General features: G+C 34.7%; 1 protein-coding gene across 4 annotated transcripts in view; it reads right to left on the reverse strand.

Annotated features, from left to right (window-relative positions):
- Positions 1-18,662, reverse strand: part of NAALADL2 (N-acetylated alpha-linked acidic dipeptidase like 2) — a 1,180,713-nt gene that overhangs the window by 918,633 nt on the left and 243,418 nt on the right. The window lies entirely within an intron of this gene.

Genomic DNA, 18,662 nt, shown 5'->3' on the forward strand with positions numbered 1-18,662 from the left:
TGTAGTAAGTTTTACTTTGTTACTTTTCTACCATAAGACACTAAAAATATCTTTTATGCCACATTTTGGCTTTCTTTAAAAATAGGAGCTTAGTGGCATCTAGTTAATATTAAAACTTGCAGGTGTGTAAGCTTTTCCAAATATGATCAATGTGAAAAATATCAAATGTCTTTAATCAGATAACTCATAAACAAGGGCTCCATGAAAGTTTTCAAATTAGAATAATCAAATTCACTTGTCATTATAAGGTAGCTACTGCTAACAACTTGAAAATGGCTTCTGGTATAGCACCATTCACTTGGAACAATTATTTTCTTTCCAAGCAGAAGGGATTTAAGACAATATGACTTGTGTGACCAAGTGACAGACTGCAGTGTGCACTGCTGTGGAAAGGACTTGGGGTCTGAGATCGGAAAGGAAAAGTTATATTTAAAGCTGCCCATGAAGAACCCCTGGGTGCCGTATCAGCTGTATGGGGGTCATTAGGAGTTAAGAGTTCACACATTAGTTTTGCCCAAAAAAGAAATCATCTCTTTTCTTTTTGCACCTGCTTACTAGACTTGGACAATCACAAAGAGGGAAAATTGGAAGTAATTTTTAAAAAAATAACTAAGACAACTGAACAGATTTCAAAATAACTATGTATAATTCAGCTAGTTATGACAAGGGAAATTTTCTTCTCAAACTGGAAGGATTGCCCATATTCATATTATCGCCAACTGCATCAGAAACAGCTACATCATAAACCTACACACCAAGCAAGCAGCAAGAAGGACAGCCAGAGCCCGGCAGAGGCCATTCAGTGCCCCGGACCTGCGGCGACCTTCCTGACCGAGCCCTGTGGCCGGTTCTCAGTGATGTTAGAGACAAATGAGTAATTAAATTCTCCACCACAAATAAATATGAAAATGAATCAAGGATCAGTCTAAATCTGCAGCTCATCTATCTGTGCTGCCCACAGTCCCTATTACACTTCTCCATCGAATGAATGAATGGTTTCTCTGGAATCCAGCCAATGCCTTTGATACTGGCTGACCTTGGAAATTTACCATAGGTGAGAAAGTTCAACTATCTTTTTATATTTCACTGCAGAATCACTATCACAACTCCTAGGTAGGAAGGCATTTTTTTTGCAAACAAGAAGAAAAATGATTGGCAGTGTGGTGCCAGGCACAGGTTTCACTGTCCTGGATGATGGAAGGGAGACATCAGAATAAGGCCTACGGGTACCGACTGAAGCTCTTCCACTCTTGGCCGCAGCTTCACCCTTCAAAGAATCTCGTTCCTCAAATGTAAAATGGGAAGAAGATTATTGCCTGCCCTATCTACTTTACAGGGATTTGGAAGTTTAAATAGGATGCACTTGAAATGTTTTGTTGGCCGTAAAACATTAGTCAAATAAAAGTTACTATTACTGCATTTCACTGCATAGGATAAGAACAGTGTTACTGGATTTGGTCTGAGCCTACTTCTAAAATTCTATTGGCAGATCTATTTACTGATGATAAAAATGTACTATAATTGAAAACTAATTTTTAATGAACCTCTAAGCCATCAAAATGTGTAATACACACAATTCCTGCTTCACCTTGTACATTCCTCTTTCCCAAGAGCTAACAAAAAACTTTAAGGAAGACACATAAGCATCTTTAACAATTAATAAGACAACACACCACACTCAAATCAATCTGGATGGGAAATGAGAATTTCATCTCTCAAAAAGCATGGGAAGAATTTGAACAGGCAAATAAATTTGCATCTGGACATTTCATGTAAATAATGAAAAGGATACATGATCTTTTTTTCCCTACCTAAAAACAAATACATTTAAAACATCTGAATCATTCCAGATAAACTGGCTGAATGCAAACTGACAACACAGCATTGAGCACAGCCATTATAAAATAATGTAAGTACTAGACTAATCCCAGCTGCCAAACACACAAATAATTTTGGTAGAATAAATGCAAAACAGATTTTCTAGTTAATTTTAAATTTCTTGAGAAACAAATCTTATGTTTTCTACCATCCAAAGAAAAGCATATGTGGCTGAAACTACTTCCATTATGACTAGATAGAATGTTTGATGGCATAATTATTTGCACACACATATTTTTCTAAAACCTGTCATAAATTATAGACATTAGCATTTTTATAGATAAAGAACACAGACTGGATAATGCCCAGTAGGAAACAGCAATTAGTCTCATTGTAAAATGTTGTTTAAATTTCTTTTTTAAACTAAGGGATGCAGTGGTATGGGAAAAAAGTGTCTGATTTTTCATGATTCAAATGAAAATAAATTGTTAAACCTATTCTAGACAGACCACATTCAATATTCATCCACATTACAAGACCGTTAAGCCATTCAACAATCTGAAAACAGTTCTGTCTTAGTCTATTCAGCTTGTTATAATAAAATATCATGGGCTGTGGGCTTACAAACAACAGAAATTTCTCACAGTTCTGGAGGCTGGGAACTCCAGGATCAAGGTGCCTCACTGTCTGGTGAGGACCTGCCTTCTGGTTCATAGACAGCAACTTCTCTTTGAATCTTCACATGGTGGAAGAAGTGAGCTAGCTCTCTGAGGTCTCTTTTACAAGGGCACTAATCCCATTCATCAGGGCTCCACCCTTATGACCTAGTTACCACCCAAAGGTACCACCTCTTAATACCGTTACCTTGGGGGTGAGGATTTCAAGGTATGAATTGTAAGGGGACACAAATGTTCCATCAATAGCTATCTCCACAGTTTAAGCAGGGGCTGGACGAGTATGAAGTTGCATTCCAGGACAGACTTCCTTTGCTGCTAAGCAGCTGATGACAACACAGCAAAGTCTACCTTAAAGCCAAGCCTAAGGCAAAACTGGGAAAGGGGGAACTTTGTTTTCTGAGCCTGAGGCCCCCCTTTTCAGGTGTTCATCCTGTGTCTGGGATGCTACCCGCAAGTGCTCCTGCCACGTGTACTTTATCCACTCTATCAACATTTGTCCTTGGCCTATCTGATGTCTTCTTATTCCAGGGGTGCAGCCAACAGACAGCAGAGGAGAGAGAAAGATCAATAAGCACCTACTCTACTCCTGGTTATTTACAAGTTGTAGATGTTATTATTCCATCAATTAACCTGAAGGTAGTTAATGAAGGAGAGAAAGTGTTGTACAAGGACCCAAACATTGCCTCCCTTGTCTTTCACTAAATCATACTGCCATCTTGAAAAAATAAAATTTATTACTCCCTGGGGAGATCTGTGTTTTATCAAGAGAATGAGAAAAGATTCTAAAACGTGAAATTGGGTTACTGTGGTTTGTCTCTTTTTGAGGATTGACAGGAGCCAGGACAGGGATCCTTGCTGGTCCCTGCTGTAAGTTGTTGAGGGTCTTGAGATAAGTGAGGGTACCAGCTTGTAGACCTTGCTTCCTGCAACTGTGAGGAATAACGATAGTACCTTTTCAGGCTCCCATGTGCTTTTCTTTCCTTTGCTAATTTTATTGAATTTTTTTTTCTTTTTTGTTTTTGAAGTATAGTTGATTGAAAATGCTGTGTTAGTTTCTGGTATACAGCACAGTGATTCAGTTATATACATATATATTCATTTTCATATTCTTTTCTATTATGATTATGATTTATTATAAGATATTAAATATAGCTTCCTGTACTATACAGTAGAACCTTTTTGTTTATCTATTTTATATATTGTAATGTGTATCTGTTAAACCCAAACTCCTAATTTATCTCTCCCTGTCCTTTCCCCTTCGGTAACCATTACATTTGTTTTCTATGTCTGGAGTCTATTTCAGTTTTGTAAAAAGGTTCATTTGTAACATATTTTTAAAAATTCCACATATATGTGATACCATATGATATTTGTCACTCTCTGTCTAACTTATTTCACTTAGTGTGAGAATCTCTAGGTCCATCCATTCATGTTGCTGCAAATGGTATTATTCCATTCTTTTTGTGGCAGAGTAATACTCTATTGTGTATATATATGTATATATATATACACACACACATAACACCAGATCTTCTTTATCCATTCATCTGCTTCCATGATTTAGTTTGCTTCCATGATTCGGCTGTTGTTAATAGCCCTGCTATGAGGTGCATGTATCTTTTTGAATTAGAGTTTTTTCTTTTGTAGATATATGCCCAGGAGTGGGATTGCTAGATCATCTGGTAACTCTAGTTTTAGTTTTATAAGGAACCCCCACTTTGTTTTCCATAGTGGCTGCACCAATTTACATTCCTACCAACAATGCAGGAGGGTTCTCTTTTCACACCTTCCCTAGCATTTATTATTTGCAGACATTTTAGTGATGGCCATTCTGATTGGTATGAGGTGACACCTTATTATAGTTTCAATTTGCATGTCACTTGCTAATTTTAAAGAAATCTCAATTTATAAAAAAAAAGTTAAAATCAATTACTGTACTGGCTTCTCCTGCATTTTGCTAAGAATTCATCATTCATTCTTTTATTCACTTATTCACTGAGTACTACCATTTCCCAGGTATTCTATCACTCCTGAGGTTTTCACTGTAAACCAGACACCTGGCTATCCCCAGCCATGTTATCTCTGCTTCTACCCCAGGCCAACCTGGAGGAAAATCATAGCATCTTTTTTTTTGTTTTGTTTCCCCAAAATATGCTCCAGTGGCAAAATCAATGGTGAACAACAGAGACTGACTGTTTAATAAAAAAGTCAGAGAAAAACATGAACATTTCACAGGCCACTGTCTTCCACTTCCAAAATGCCTCTAAGTCACGTCTATTTGCCGAAGTCTCTCTGGCTAAAGCGTCTAATCAGACCACCCTTCATCATCCTTCACGATGCCTCGGCCTTGCTCACTGGCGGCCCCAGCAGTAGTATCCCTGCATTTGGTCTCTTTGCCATCGCTGGTCCAAATCTTTGAGCTATTATCATGCAGAATAAAGGTGCTTTGCTTAACTTCTCTGGACGTGACTACTTACATCTCAACACTTTGCAATCAGAGCGATCTCCAAGAATTGGAACTTCCCCTCCTTAGCAAAGGTAGTTAATCAGAACCAACAACAATTACAATACAGTTCTGTTGCCTTCAAGGAGTTTAGAGTCTAATGAAGGAGGACAGATATGTAAATAGACAATCATGTCGTGAAAAATGTTAAAACAGAAATAGATTGGAAGTGCTACAGGGACACAGGGAAAAGAGCACTTTTTTCTGCCCAAGGGTATCAGGAAACACATAAAAGAACTGTCAGGAATCTTGAAAAAATGGGAGAAAGGAGTTTTCCAAGGAAGCAAGGTTGAAAAGGGCACTCTAGGAAGAAAGAAGAACACGGGTAGAGGCAAGGAGATGTGAGAGGTCAGGGCACATCTGACAACAAATAGCTCCCTGTGGCTGTGAGATCAGGAATCAGGCAAATCCAACACAGCAGCACCAGCTTTATTTCAAAATTCACCTACTTCTCTGCCCTCATGCACTGGCTTCTCCCTCAGTGCAAAGCAGTACTCTATCTTTCCATGACAGAAGACAGTGCTGGCTGCATATATCTGAGCACAAAAGAACAGGATTAATTTAATAGTTTCATCTTAATTCTGCTCTAAGGTTTCTCAATTTAACTAAATAACTTTAATGCTCTTTGGCACCAGGCTTTCGACAAACTTTCTTAAAAAGCCATTATAAAAATAGTGATTTTGCTAAAGAGTGGACAGAGTAAAAATCATTATTCCAGTAGATGGAGCAGAGGTGACATCAGAGTAGCTGAATGTTGCCTGGCCCAGAATATATAGCAGAAATCCAGACACTCAGCAGAGCCACGAAATGGAAAAAGCACATTTGAGAGCAAAGACTGAACATTACTGAATACTGCTTGGCTAATCACCTCATTTGGACTTTGAAATTTTCACATCCTCTTCAAACTGAAGGGGAAAACAACCCTAGGCAAATACCAAAATGATTCCTTAAAGAAACATTTATATTTTAGACTAAGAATGCTGTAATTTTGATTTGTTTAAAAGTCTCACTGTGGTGCTTCACAATCATTCTACGTAAGACAGATCAGGCTGAAACTCTTAGTATTAGCCTCTCAATGCGTGGCTCCTCCGATCTCCTGCTGATGGTAATGTGTGTGTTTCTTCCCTCGCAGACTGTTTGTGAATCGTGTGATTGTCTGAGATGGAATTATTGAGAAACAGATCAATAAACACAGCAGGCTACAGGCTTAAAACCTCAGCCTACACAATGGACCTATGAACAAAGTTACTGCTTAGAAATTGCGACAGCAGAATGGTGTTCATGCAGACTCATACTTGGGACCATATTATGGTAAGCGGAATCACAGACATTAAAAGATACCTATGGAGAAGCAGATATTTTGATTAGAAATTCTAGCTTTTATATATCAGGCAAATGTCTAAATCTGATGAAATTCCTGAAGGATTATTAAAGTCAAAGATGAACTATTCACTTTGTGAATTTATAAAACAAGTATTGTAAGAAAATCATTTCTAATAGTCATTGGAAATAGGAAATGCGTCCTGTTTCTCTCAAGACCTACCATGTGCCTTGCTCTGTTAAATTCTTTGCCAGTATGCAGTACTGGATTCTTCAAAGGTAGACGATGTATGTGTTTAGGACACAAGCAAAGCAGAGGTAGCTCAATTTTTCTTTTTAAGAAGGTATTTGGTATTTCACAACAATGTAACAAAAATGTGTAACAAAGTAACAACAAAAAAGAAAGTTTGAATCTTAGTTTGAGATTTCTGACCAAATGGAGTAGTTCATTAGCCTTATACTCCAAAAAAATTCCGATTCAATGGTTAAGGGTATAAATTAAACAGTAGCTCTGCCACAGTGTAGTCATGTGAATTTGGAAGAGGCACTTACCCTTTTTTACTCTCAGTTTCCTTACTGCAAAATAAAGCTAAGGCATGAAAAGCATCCTTAGCTGCCATTATTAATGAATGTCATATCCCTTGAGAGGAACAGGACTGAAAAATTTAAAAACACAGTCATAGGTGTTAAGCACAAAGCAAACTCTTCTAATGATACTCATATTCTAACTCACCCTACTTTGAAGCACTGCTAAGCAAGCAATTCAAAATTCCTAATCTTAAAAAAAAGCTCCATCATTTTGCATATGTGGAAATATGCTGTCCTCATTTCATACCAATCTTCATTTACACAGGAATCATGAATTTCCAAGAATTTGTGTAAGCATATTAAATAATAATTCCTGAATGGAAAATATCATAAAATTTTTTATTACACTCTATAAGCTCACAAATTTTTTTACTATACCTCTGTTTATCTGTCTTGATAGCCTTTTAAAAACATATGTATCATTAAAGAACATTTTTTTAAAATCCCATTTTCTAAATATATCCAATCTCCCATATTAATTACTACCACAGTTAAAATGATTATCTTTTTACTACTTTGAAAAAGACACAGCAGCTATCAGAGGTTTCTATAAATGAAATGGCATGTCATTGTCTTAGTCATCTCAGACCACCAGAACAAAATACCATAGACTGTGTGGCAGGAATTTATTCCTCAGAGTTTTGGAGACTGGAAGTCTCAGAACAAGGTTCCAGGAGGGTCTGTGTCTGATGAGGGCTCTTTCTTTGGGTTGCAGACAACCATATTCTTGCTGCATCCTTACATGGCCTTTTTCTGGTGTGTGGTGTGTGCAGATGGAGAGAGAAAGAAACTAGTTCTCTGGTGTTTCTTTTATAAGGGCACTAATTCCATCATGAGGGTCCCACCCTCATGGCCTCATCTCAACCTAATGATCTTCCAAAGACCCTATCTCCAGCCTCCAAATGCTATCACATTGGGAGATGAGGTTTCAACGAACGAATTTGGGGGTTGGGTGGTGAGGCACACAACTCACTCCATAGCAGTCACTTTGCTGGAACAAAGGATGACCAATGGCAAGAAGAGGAGAAATGTAAATAACTCTCAACTTTCATACACACACATTCACACAAGTCTTTCAACCTTGCCATCCAATCCTTCTTAGCATTTCTAATGGCCAAAGGTTGCATTTTTCAGTTCTTCAGAGCACTCTTACATATTATAAAAAGCATGAACTTAGGATACAATACTTGCATCTTTCTCCATAAACCAAAAGAATTAAAACTATAAATGTAAAATTTCAAAACAAATTTAAAGATTATAAAGGGGAAGGAAATTTTAAAAAATCACATAGTCGTTTAAACTTCCTCACTAATTTTAGAATACAATTCTAAGGGGAAAAGGGGTTCAACAACTTAGTAAATTTGTTAGAAAATTTTTAGAAATACATGCATAAACAAAATACATGCATAAACATACATAAAGGTTAATTATACATCACAAGTCTTATATACATGGAGAAGTTAATATCAGAGTACACACAATCAAATCTGTAAAGAAGCCTTCCATAATCCGGCTCAGTTTAATCTATAATTCAATTCAACTGTTAATCTATAATCCCATTCAACCGTTTTGCTCTAGCAAAACATGCCATGCTGTTTAATGCTTCTTTATATAACTACACTTTTTTTGTATGGACTATGTAACTCCCACTCCTCCTGGAAAATGTAGTTCTTAAAAGTTAAACACATTGCTCAGGGGAGAATTATTATTCTGAAGTCTTTTATCCATTAAAAAAAATAAAATAAAATATACCTAAAGTCTACTTTAAGAATTAGAAAAGAAATGTCAGATTATACTGAAGCAAAGTAGAACAGATTAATGAAGAAAAAAGTGGATAATAAGAAAACTAAAAACATAGTAGAATGAATAAATAAATTCAAAACCTGATTATTTGAAAAGAAAAAGAATCACTGGTGAGCCTAACTTTTTAAAAAAAAGTGATAAAGTATAAATACACAAAAACAAATGATAAATGATAAAAGATAATCACAATCAGAATGAATCTAAATGAATCACAATAGACTATGTTGATAAACACTATAGAAAGAAATTTGAAAATGTAGATAAAATGGATAATTTTTAAGATAATAAAATTTGCCAAAACGACTTCTGAAGAGATAGAAAATCTAAAGACTGATTTATATAGAAGAAATGCAAAATTTGTCAATATATGAACCCAAAAGCAGTAGTCTCAGATGGCTTCATCAGGAAATGTTAAAACATCTTTAAGATCAAACAATTTCAATGTTCCTAAAATCTCTTCAGAGAATAGGTTAATGAAAGAAAACATCGTGGTCCAACAAAGATTATATATGCCCACATAGGAACTAAGTCAATATCACTTAATGAGTATCAAAGCCAAAAGCCTAAATCCAATGTTATTATCAAATATAATTCAAGTGTACACAAAAGTAATCATAACATAATGACTATGTGAGGTTTATTCCAAGAATCTAAGAATTTTTAATATTATGAAATCTATTAATAATTTCTTACAGTAATATTAATAGATCTCAGAAAAGTATTTTAATCTCTTTGTATAAATGGCTGAAAGGCCATTTGTCAAAATTCAGTAGCCATTTTGGATTAAAATACTCAATAAAATGGAACAGATGAGAATTTACTTTGTATGATAAAATGTACTAGCTTAGCCTCAAAGTTACTGTCTTGCTTAATAGGGCAACACTAGAAGCATTACCAACAAATTCAGAAACAAGACAGAGCTCCCAATCATCAGTATTACTTAACATTGAACTGGAAAAACTAGCCAAGAAAATTAAATAGAAAGAGAAATTATAAATATGTAATGGAATGGACGAGAGAAGACTATTACTAACTGCAGATAACCTAAAAATATAATTACATGCATAGAATATCCAAGAGACTGAACTGGCTTCTGGCATATACAGTTGACTGGAATCAAACACACTTGGGGAGAAAAGAGGTTTTGAGACAGTTGCATTTGCAAAGAGACCTGTGACTAGATAAGACATATAGCGACCTCTAAGCTTCCAACTTCCTGTTGGGAGGAAGCAGGCTAAGAAAGCTGCTCAGCCACCAATAAGTGAATATTTTTCAACTCTTTTTTTCTATAACTATGGAGGACAATGGAAATGAAAGATCATTCCAGAAAGTAAAGCCAAAATCCAAAATCCATGGAGCACAAAAACTGGGGAGCTCTCCCCAAAGAGTAGAACCAGCCAGGATTTAAATTCAAGGTAGTTTTTTTTTTCTTCTTCTTCTTCTTCTTTTTTTTTTTACCCTCAAGGTAGTAAGTTGAGAAATACTTACCCAGATGCTTTTAAGAATTGTTAAGGACCTCTGACATCTATATGATGCCGATTCTCCTCTTTTTCAAATGACAGTGATTGTTGCCAAAGGAGACAGAAAAAAAAAAACAGTATCTGTCTTTGTATGTATATTCATAAAGATGCATATGGAACTAATCACAGTGATTACTGCTTTAGCTTGAGTGGAAACTGGAAAGACTGGGTACAAGGTGGAAAGGAGACAAAGTTTATCTGTCCATTTTTAATATTTATAATTTTTGGAACTGGAGAAGGCATTCTATATTCATAAAATAAAATAAAAAATAATTTATAATGTTTTAGGACTTAGTGAACTACTGAAAGGGGGGTAAAGAGATATAATATGATGATTGCTATGTATCTGGTTTGATCAATTTAGTGTAAGACACCAAGAGAAAATCTATTGTAAGCATATCTACAGGAGACAAGACTATGTTTTAGATATGTTGACTACCCAATCATATCTAAAGCTATCTACTGGTCTCAGAGTGATTCAGGTTTGCCTGATACTATTTAGATTTGAGCACTAAACCTCCCATATCCTGGGAAACCCATCCTCAGGATGTAAAATATCCTGGTTTTTAGCAATGGGTAGGTACAAGAGGTTAGAGGAAAGTACAAACAAAACCTATATGGTAGCCAAAAAAAAAATGACCCTAAAAGTAATACTCTATTTAAAATAGTTCAAATGGATATGGCATAGATGACCCAATTTCAGTAGTTACTGTCACATTTTTTCCCCCAACCACTGATTTTCCCCCAACCATGGAACATCCACTATTATGCCACTCTGAGTGATGGTACTTATCTTTGCAATGTAATCATGACCATTAACAGTCATCTTTTACTTTGCCTGTGGATTAACTATGTACTTTGTATTGAGGTAATGCTGATTTAATTTTAACACTTGAATACTGTGACCACATTTTCTAAGAGTCCAGATAACAAAACGAGAATTATTATAATACCAGTGTTGGCATAATCCAACAACTGCAATACTTTACTGAGAGACAGAAGGACACATACAACTGGATTAGAGAGGTAAGTAACCAAGACAGAGCATTCTGTACAATAGGCAGAGAGGAATTTGGGATTGAGCATAGTGGAAATGGGGATATGAAAGCACATAGGTAGTCTAAATTTTGTAAGTCCTAGATTTAACAAGCCAGTATTTCTAAATCAGTCACGTGTTTTTTCATCTCCCCAAAAGACACCAATGTTCAGTCAAAAATAGTCACTGTATTAGTCTGTGGGCCTATCATAAGAATAAACAGTCATCTTACCATCTACTTGATTATTCTATCAAAAAGAATACCTACATTTCCTGATTCAGTGTTTGCAACCATATAGGCAAACAAAAGGAGAAATTTTGATAATAGATGTGCTGGCTTATTGTGACACAGACCTGATTTTTTTTCAGTCAGACCTTACTAACAATCACTGCTTCTTAGAGAGTATCAAGCGAGGCATTGAATCACATCAGCAATGACAAAAAAAATTCCCTATAGTTCTTAGGCGCTTTGATTTGAAAAATGAAATTTGAGGGGTGGAGATTGAGATGGCAGAATAAAAGGCCATAGAGCTCGCATCCTCCCACAAACAGATCAAAAATACATCTTCATGTGGAATAATCCTCACAGAATACCTACTGAAAAATGGAGTTTCACATCATCTTCTAGATTTTTATAAGGGTATTATGAAACCACAGAAAAAATAAAGAATGCTGGTACCTTGTCCAAATAAAAACTAGACTTTGCCCATTGTATCCGTTTCCTATTGCTGCTATAACGAGTTACCACAAACATAATAGCATAGAACAATACAAATGTATTATCCTACAGTTCTGGAGGTCAGGATTCTGAGATGGGTCTCACTGGGTTAAAATCAAGGCATCAAGGGCTAAAAAGCAAAGTACTGGCATAGTTTTACCTTTCTAGAAACTTTAGGGAAGAATGTTTTCTTGTCTTTTCCTGCTTCTAGAGATCACCTCCATTCTTTGGTGATCACATTTTCAAAATAACCAATGGCTGGCTGAGCCTCATGCATCACGTCACTCTGACACTGACTCCTCTGCCTCCCTCCTCCACATTTAAAGGCCCATGTGATTACACTGCGCCACTTGGATATTCAAGTATATTCCTTCTATCTTGAAGATAAGTTGATTAGCAACCTTAATGCCATCTGTTACCTTAATCCGTTTTCTCTTGTAATATAACATATTCACACATTCCAGGGATTAGGATATGGACCTCTTGTGAGGCCATCATTCTGCCTATCACACTCATATATCTGCATTACTTGGCAGATAGTGTGAATGTTAATTTTGACAAAACTCAATCAGCCTATAAACTTCTGACCAAAGAAAATGCAAAACTATTACCTGCTTAAGTATCCTGCATACCTCATACACATGCACTACTGCTAAAAGGGGTGTGTTGTACCTACTTGTGAAATTGAGGTTTTCATAATAAAAGCTTTGTGATCATTTTTCAGTTTCCTCAAAGTGCAGAAGTAGTTAATGAGACTTTGGAGTTTATAGAAATGGAAAAATATATCTTCCTTAGAGGCTACAAATGACTATCTTTGTTACTGGCCACACATAAAGTGTCAAAATGTTAGTCTGCCATAAATTCATTTCCAAAGTAAGGGACAAGAATAATGATCTTCTCTAATTCGGAAATATATTGAGGATGACAATGAAGGAAGGGAAAAACAAATAATAAAATAAAATAGACACATATAGGCTATTTCTCTAAATCTGTTTAATGAACTTTGGCCATTAGGAATGTAGAGAGAAATGAACTGACTGCACCTAAGCTGTTTGATATTTAGGTTGAGGAAAAACTCAGACTACTTCAGAACTCTAAAAAAAATCAGAAAGTTAAAGAGGATTTTCTTATTTTTTAACTAAAACTGTAATTTATTTGGAATCCAGTTTTGATTTGGTAAGTTCAAATGATCGTTGTACTTTAAAACCACTATCCTTGAGAAAGAAAAATTTAACTTATGGTACCATATAAAGTGCTCTGAAGTTTTTAAAAATGATAGTGATTTTCAACAGGGTTAGACTATCCCATAAATTTATAGAAGCAAAAGACCTGGTTGACAAACAGCTTGTCCACCGAAACAAGCCCATGGATACAAAGTGGAGAGATAGATCTGGAATCTATTTCTGACAGATTTAAACACCTGCTGCTGCAAGGGAGTAAAATCTTAAGTAATCAAATGATTCTGTTGAGTGGCTATTTAGCTTGGGATTCTCACGCTGGGCTAACAGGAATTAGTGTGAAGAGGCCTTGATAAGAGCAGAGCTCCAAATCAAAGTCAATTTTACATGTGACTATATTCAGTTTTACTAAATGACTTAAAAGAAGGGTGACCGAAAGGCTGCAGGCAGTTCAGAGAAGCATTACTGGAAAAGGAAACAGAAAAAGTAAAAAACCTCCTTACTGTATTGTGGGACAGAAAGAACATATACCATTGTTATTCTGTATTAAACGTAAGTAGTATGTGCTTACTTAGTTCTTCTGCTTTTAATTCTCCATTTATAATCTCAAATTTATTTATCTTAAAGATTCATAATACAGCCTATAAAATTTAAATATCAAATAAAAGTTTAAAAATAGTTAAAATAATTTGCTATATCAGAGGATAAAATGAAACATTATAAAATAGTGCTATGTTTTTATACATATTATTTATTTAATTAGTTCTGTTAATTACTAATTGCCATTTTAACTATTATACAATTTTGTTTACTAGCAACTATATAACAGAAAAGTAAATTATAAGTAATAATACGCAATTTCAAATGTCTATTTTCATATGTTAATGTTAAAGTAATGATACACATGCATATAATTATATTATGTTTGTTACATTATGTTATACTGGTTGTTTTGGACAGGCATAGAATGAGAGGTTGGCTCTGTAAAAAGTTGATTATCCTAATATTTGGACCTGAAGTCAAAAAGATTGATCTGGGTGGAAATAAGTATCTGGGAATTAAAAAAATAAATTGCTCCCAACTTTGTGCTAATTTTTACAGGCTCATATTACAATATCACACTACATCGTAATTATTTGTATCCTCACTAAAGAGTGAAGGGGAAGTAGTACAGCATAATTACCTTTGCTCCTCCGGTACCCAATACAGTGTCTGCATACAACAGGCTTACCATTAATATTTGTATGAAACTGCCTCTGAAAAGTTTTAGAGAGTCTTTTTTGTAATATTAACATATTACAATGGAAATATTTTATATATAAAAGAGTGAAAGAAATAAGAGTATGAGTTTTGCAGCAGTACTAACAAGCTTTTATTTAAAAGGTGGAGATTTAGCTTAAAAAAATAAATTCTAGAAATAATTCTCTTGGAAAGACAAATATAAAAAAATATTCAAGGACAAGAAAGCACTTCATATACACACAAGTATGAAATTCATACCATGCTAATTAACAGGAGACCATATGTCAAATTTGCAAGGAAATGTTACAGATGTATTTCAGTTATATAAGGAAATAAAGCCACTTGTGTAAAGATAATTTTCAGCATCAAGTACTAAATGAATTGCTGCCAAACTGATTAATATGGTTAAAAGTTGATATTTTTGAAATTTATATGAAAAACTGTATGTGAAAATCTTCAAAAAACTTACAGAATCAGGCAAGAGATATCTAACAATTGATTTATCTGTACAAAGTTAAAGTTAATGAGTTGGGGTTATTCCCCTTTAAAACATCACTTTGCCCTAATGGCTGACTGTTTATTCCCTATCTGAATGTTGTTCTTTCATTTTTGTAGAAAGGGAATTATTTCAAAATTGTCTTCTGAGAGAAATATAATATTTTTAAAGAAAACATAAAAAATAATTTAGTATAATTTCAACTTCAAGGATAGATTCTAATAATACAAAAATTACCATTTTACCATAAGTGGTACAATGAAACTTAAATATTTATTATGGTTAAATTATTTTATGGATTTTATATAAGTTAAGTGCATGACAGAGCACAAAACCAAAAATATTTCAATGATTTTTTTAAAATGAACTTTAAAAGAAATAGACTATTAGTCTTTTCCTAACAAGTTAATCTCACTGAGTAGATCAACCAAAGAATCCAATGTCTCAACAAAATTACACTGGAAGTGTGGGGGTACTCAAGGACAGATTATAAAAGTTCCATAAGACTTCTGCCATCAGTGCTCTTCTTCTTCACTTGTATGGGACTTGGAATATCAACAAGACCCTATTTCAATCCAGTGGGTTAGAAATGCACAGCCTCTGACTGTTACAAGACTGTTTATAACACTAGATTTTATTTTTCCATTGAAATTCTCTGTTAGATCATCTAATTACCCTAATTTTTTTTATTAGTCTCATACCCTAAGGAAAGCCTGCCTCTTCAGGAAAATAAAATGCAGAGTAAATTCTGGGACAAATCACATTTATTAAACAGTTTAGTGGGAATCTTCTCAAGAAAAATAAAAATTATGATAATTGCATCTGCTGTGGTTTAAAGAGCCCCAGGAAGGGGTGGTAAACCTCAGGCAGAATAAAATGCCTTGAACAGACTCCAGCATCCAGCCACTCACTAATACGTGATTTCTAATTACCTTTGTAGTTTGTCATTGTTCAACACAATCAAATCTAATTGACCAGAAAATTTTGGTTAGAGTGCACTAAACTATGGTTAAATTTTTACTGTTATTATTCTGGTTTCTTTGTGAACATCCCAACTTTACTGCATCATTAAACCTTAGATTTTGATAATAAGAATATTTCATAAAATTTTTCAAACAACTGTAATATTCACACAGGAGCTCCTGTGTTCGTAGACCCACTGTCATGTTTTCAAAAAGCATTTAATCCATACCCATTCTTTCTAGGTTATTAAAAACAGTGGCATTTTTATTTTAATTAAGCACTTCAGTTAAAAGCCATGACCAACAAAGGTCAAATGTTAAAGGTAAACTTATGTTAAGTGTACATCAGAGCATCTTTCATAACATGAGGGGAATTCAAATCTGAAGTGGTTCTCAGTTTTAGAGCCACTGACGAGGTGTACATACAAGAAAGGTATGTACCCTTTTAACTATCTCAATTTAGAAGCTTCCATTATTTATTTTCATGTTGAGAATCAGTGATCTAAGCAATGGATTAGACATTTCTGTCATCAGTTCTCTAAAATCTAGAAAAATATTACAGGAATGATTGAGTTTGTTGTCTACATGTTTACTTTGTCCATATACTCTGTGCATTACTAATGAATTGAAGATAAACATATATGAATTTATTTCTTAAAGAGAATAAAGAAAATGGTTACCCACACTGTTTTCTTTTTTTTTTTATAAAATGCCTCTATAAAACAAGACAATGAGATAACACCATTAGAAAACCTCCCTGTATAGCTCACCTTATATCTCCTAACATTTTCATTTATATGTTAATTTTATTTTCCATGATATGTGGAGGCTTCAGAGGACGTCATGTATGTTTGATAAAAGGACTGATAGTTTTTATTAACGTCAGATGTAGTGGGTCAGCCAAGGAACAGCTCTAACCAGTTCTGATCAGTTTGGGCATTAATATCCATGTACTTCAGTTTTACCTTGGTTATCAAAGAAACGGACAGAAAATACAATGCATCGCAACATGTCGGATTAGAACATCTAAAGTGGAAGCCTCTTAAAACATCATTTCAAAATTATGTATCTTTTCTACTAACAAGTGAAAAATTATCTGAAAGATCTAGCATGCCTCCCACAATACACCCGTTCTCAACTTGATCATACCTGAAGTAACTCGAATCCTTCTACAAATGCACGTGACCATGAACTAAAAAATTTAAAAAATAAACTACTCAAGCAGCAAATAATGAAGAAGCTGTTGAGAAAGCCCAAGTAAAGGCATAAAAATCCCAGTTCTTTCTAATTCTCCCTTTATCACTGGGATAACTAACTTGGCTCCCTACAGTCATGGGTTCAGTTTCCTCTTAGACATAAATTCTGATCTGAATTGAGCCGAAGGGAATAGATAAAACCCCAGAGCATATTGACTTGGCCTACTTCCCATCTTCCACTAGGCTTGTAGCCTAATTACCATTACCATCTGATAAAATGTACTTATTTTCTCAACTAAAATATACGTTTAAAAGCAGTAAAATATGATAAAAAGAAATAAATATATGTCATTGCTGTAAAAAGAAAAACAATTTTAAAAAGCAAAACTGATGGAGCCAGAAAATTGTTAGAAAATATACTTATTTAAACTACAACTGTCATTTTTCCGTATAGAATAACCTTTGTTTTAAAATATTAGTTAGGATATTAATCAAAAGAAATTAGAACTTTTAAGTACTTCTTAAAGGAACATAAAACTAGTCCCAAACAGGTGGTATGACTCTCCTTTAGCTGCTCACATGATTTGTTAGTGAAAATACCCAAAAGAGAGAAAAGAAATACCTAAAAAAATACCTGAGAGAAGCTGCTAACCCATAATTTAAAGGATAGGTTTTATTCTTAGGTTATAGTACTAGATTCAAAGTTCTCATTCTAGGTCAATTAAAGAAAAAAAAAAAAACCCTCAGAAAAAACATTAAACTGATGAATTATTTAAGTACTTAATGGTCAAAAATCACTTTTCCCTCCAATTCTAATGTATAATTCAAAGGGAAATTCAACCCCAAAGCTGTTTAATTTTATTTTACTTAGTTATTCTTAATTACTTAAATAGGAACACACACACAGAATTCAACAGAAGCTAGGCAATAGTATAAGTGTTTTGCAGAGTAACAAAATTTTACTAACATATATTGAGTTGGAAATGATCTTAGAAATGCATTCAATGCAATAGCCAAGTTCATTCCTTCCCCCTCCTCACCGCACACAATTTGCTTCTTTGTCCAGCTTTAAAATGCTTGAATCTGAATAGCTTTAGAAGGGGAATGGCCTCTTTCCCCACAGGTTCACCATTCCCTACTGTCTCACACCCAGCTATCTCATGCAATTCATATATTATATGTCTGACCTTCAAGGCAAAAGAATTTGCCACCTTTTAATGTAACCCCTTCATTTCATTCAAAACCAAGGGAATACTCAGAAGGTTAAGTGCTTTGTCCAAGTTCCTAAAGTATGTTTGTGGCCAGGTTGGGTCCACTCAGATTTCCTAGTTCTTGGCTCCATGCTGTCTCTTGGGCCTTTGCTATCCATGCCATGTAAAATTTCATACATAATAAGCCTGAACCATCATTTAAACATTGATTACAGCTAGTGCTCTACAGAAAAAAACGCATTTCAATCACACACGGGCATCATTTGCTCAAAACAGGAATGCTCAAGGAAGAACTGTCTTTAAAACGTGTCTTTAAACTGTAATGCCTAAATGGAAATTCACATTCTATGCATGGCCACATACAGACAGATTTTCCAAAAGGTCATCAGACCTG

The sequence above is a fragment of the Camelus bactrianus genome, chromosome 1 (genome assembly GCF_048773025.1).
Source record: "Camelus bactrianus isolate YW-2024 breed Bactrian camel chromosome 1, ASM4877302v1, whole genome shotgun sequence".
NCBI classification, from domain to species: Eukaryota; Metazoa; Chordata; class Mammalia; order Artiodactyla; family Camelidae; genus Camelus; species Camelus bactrianus.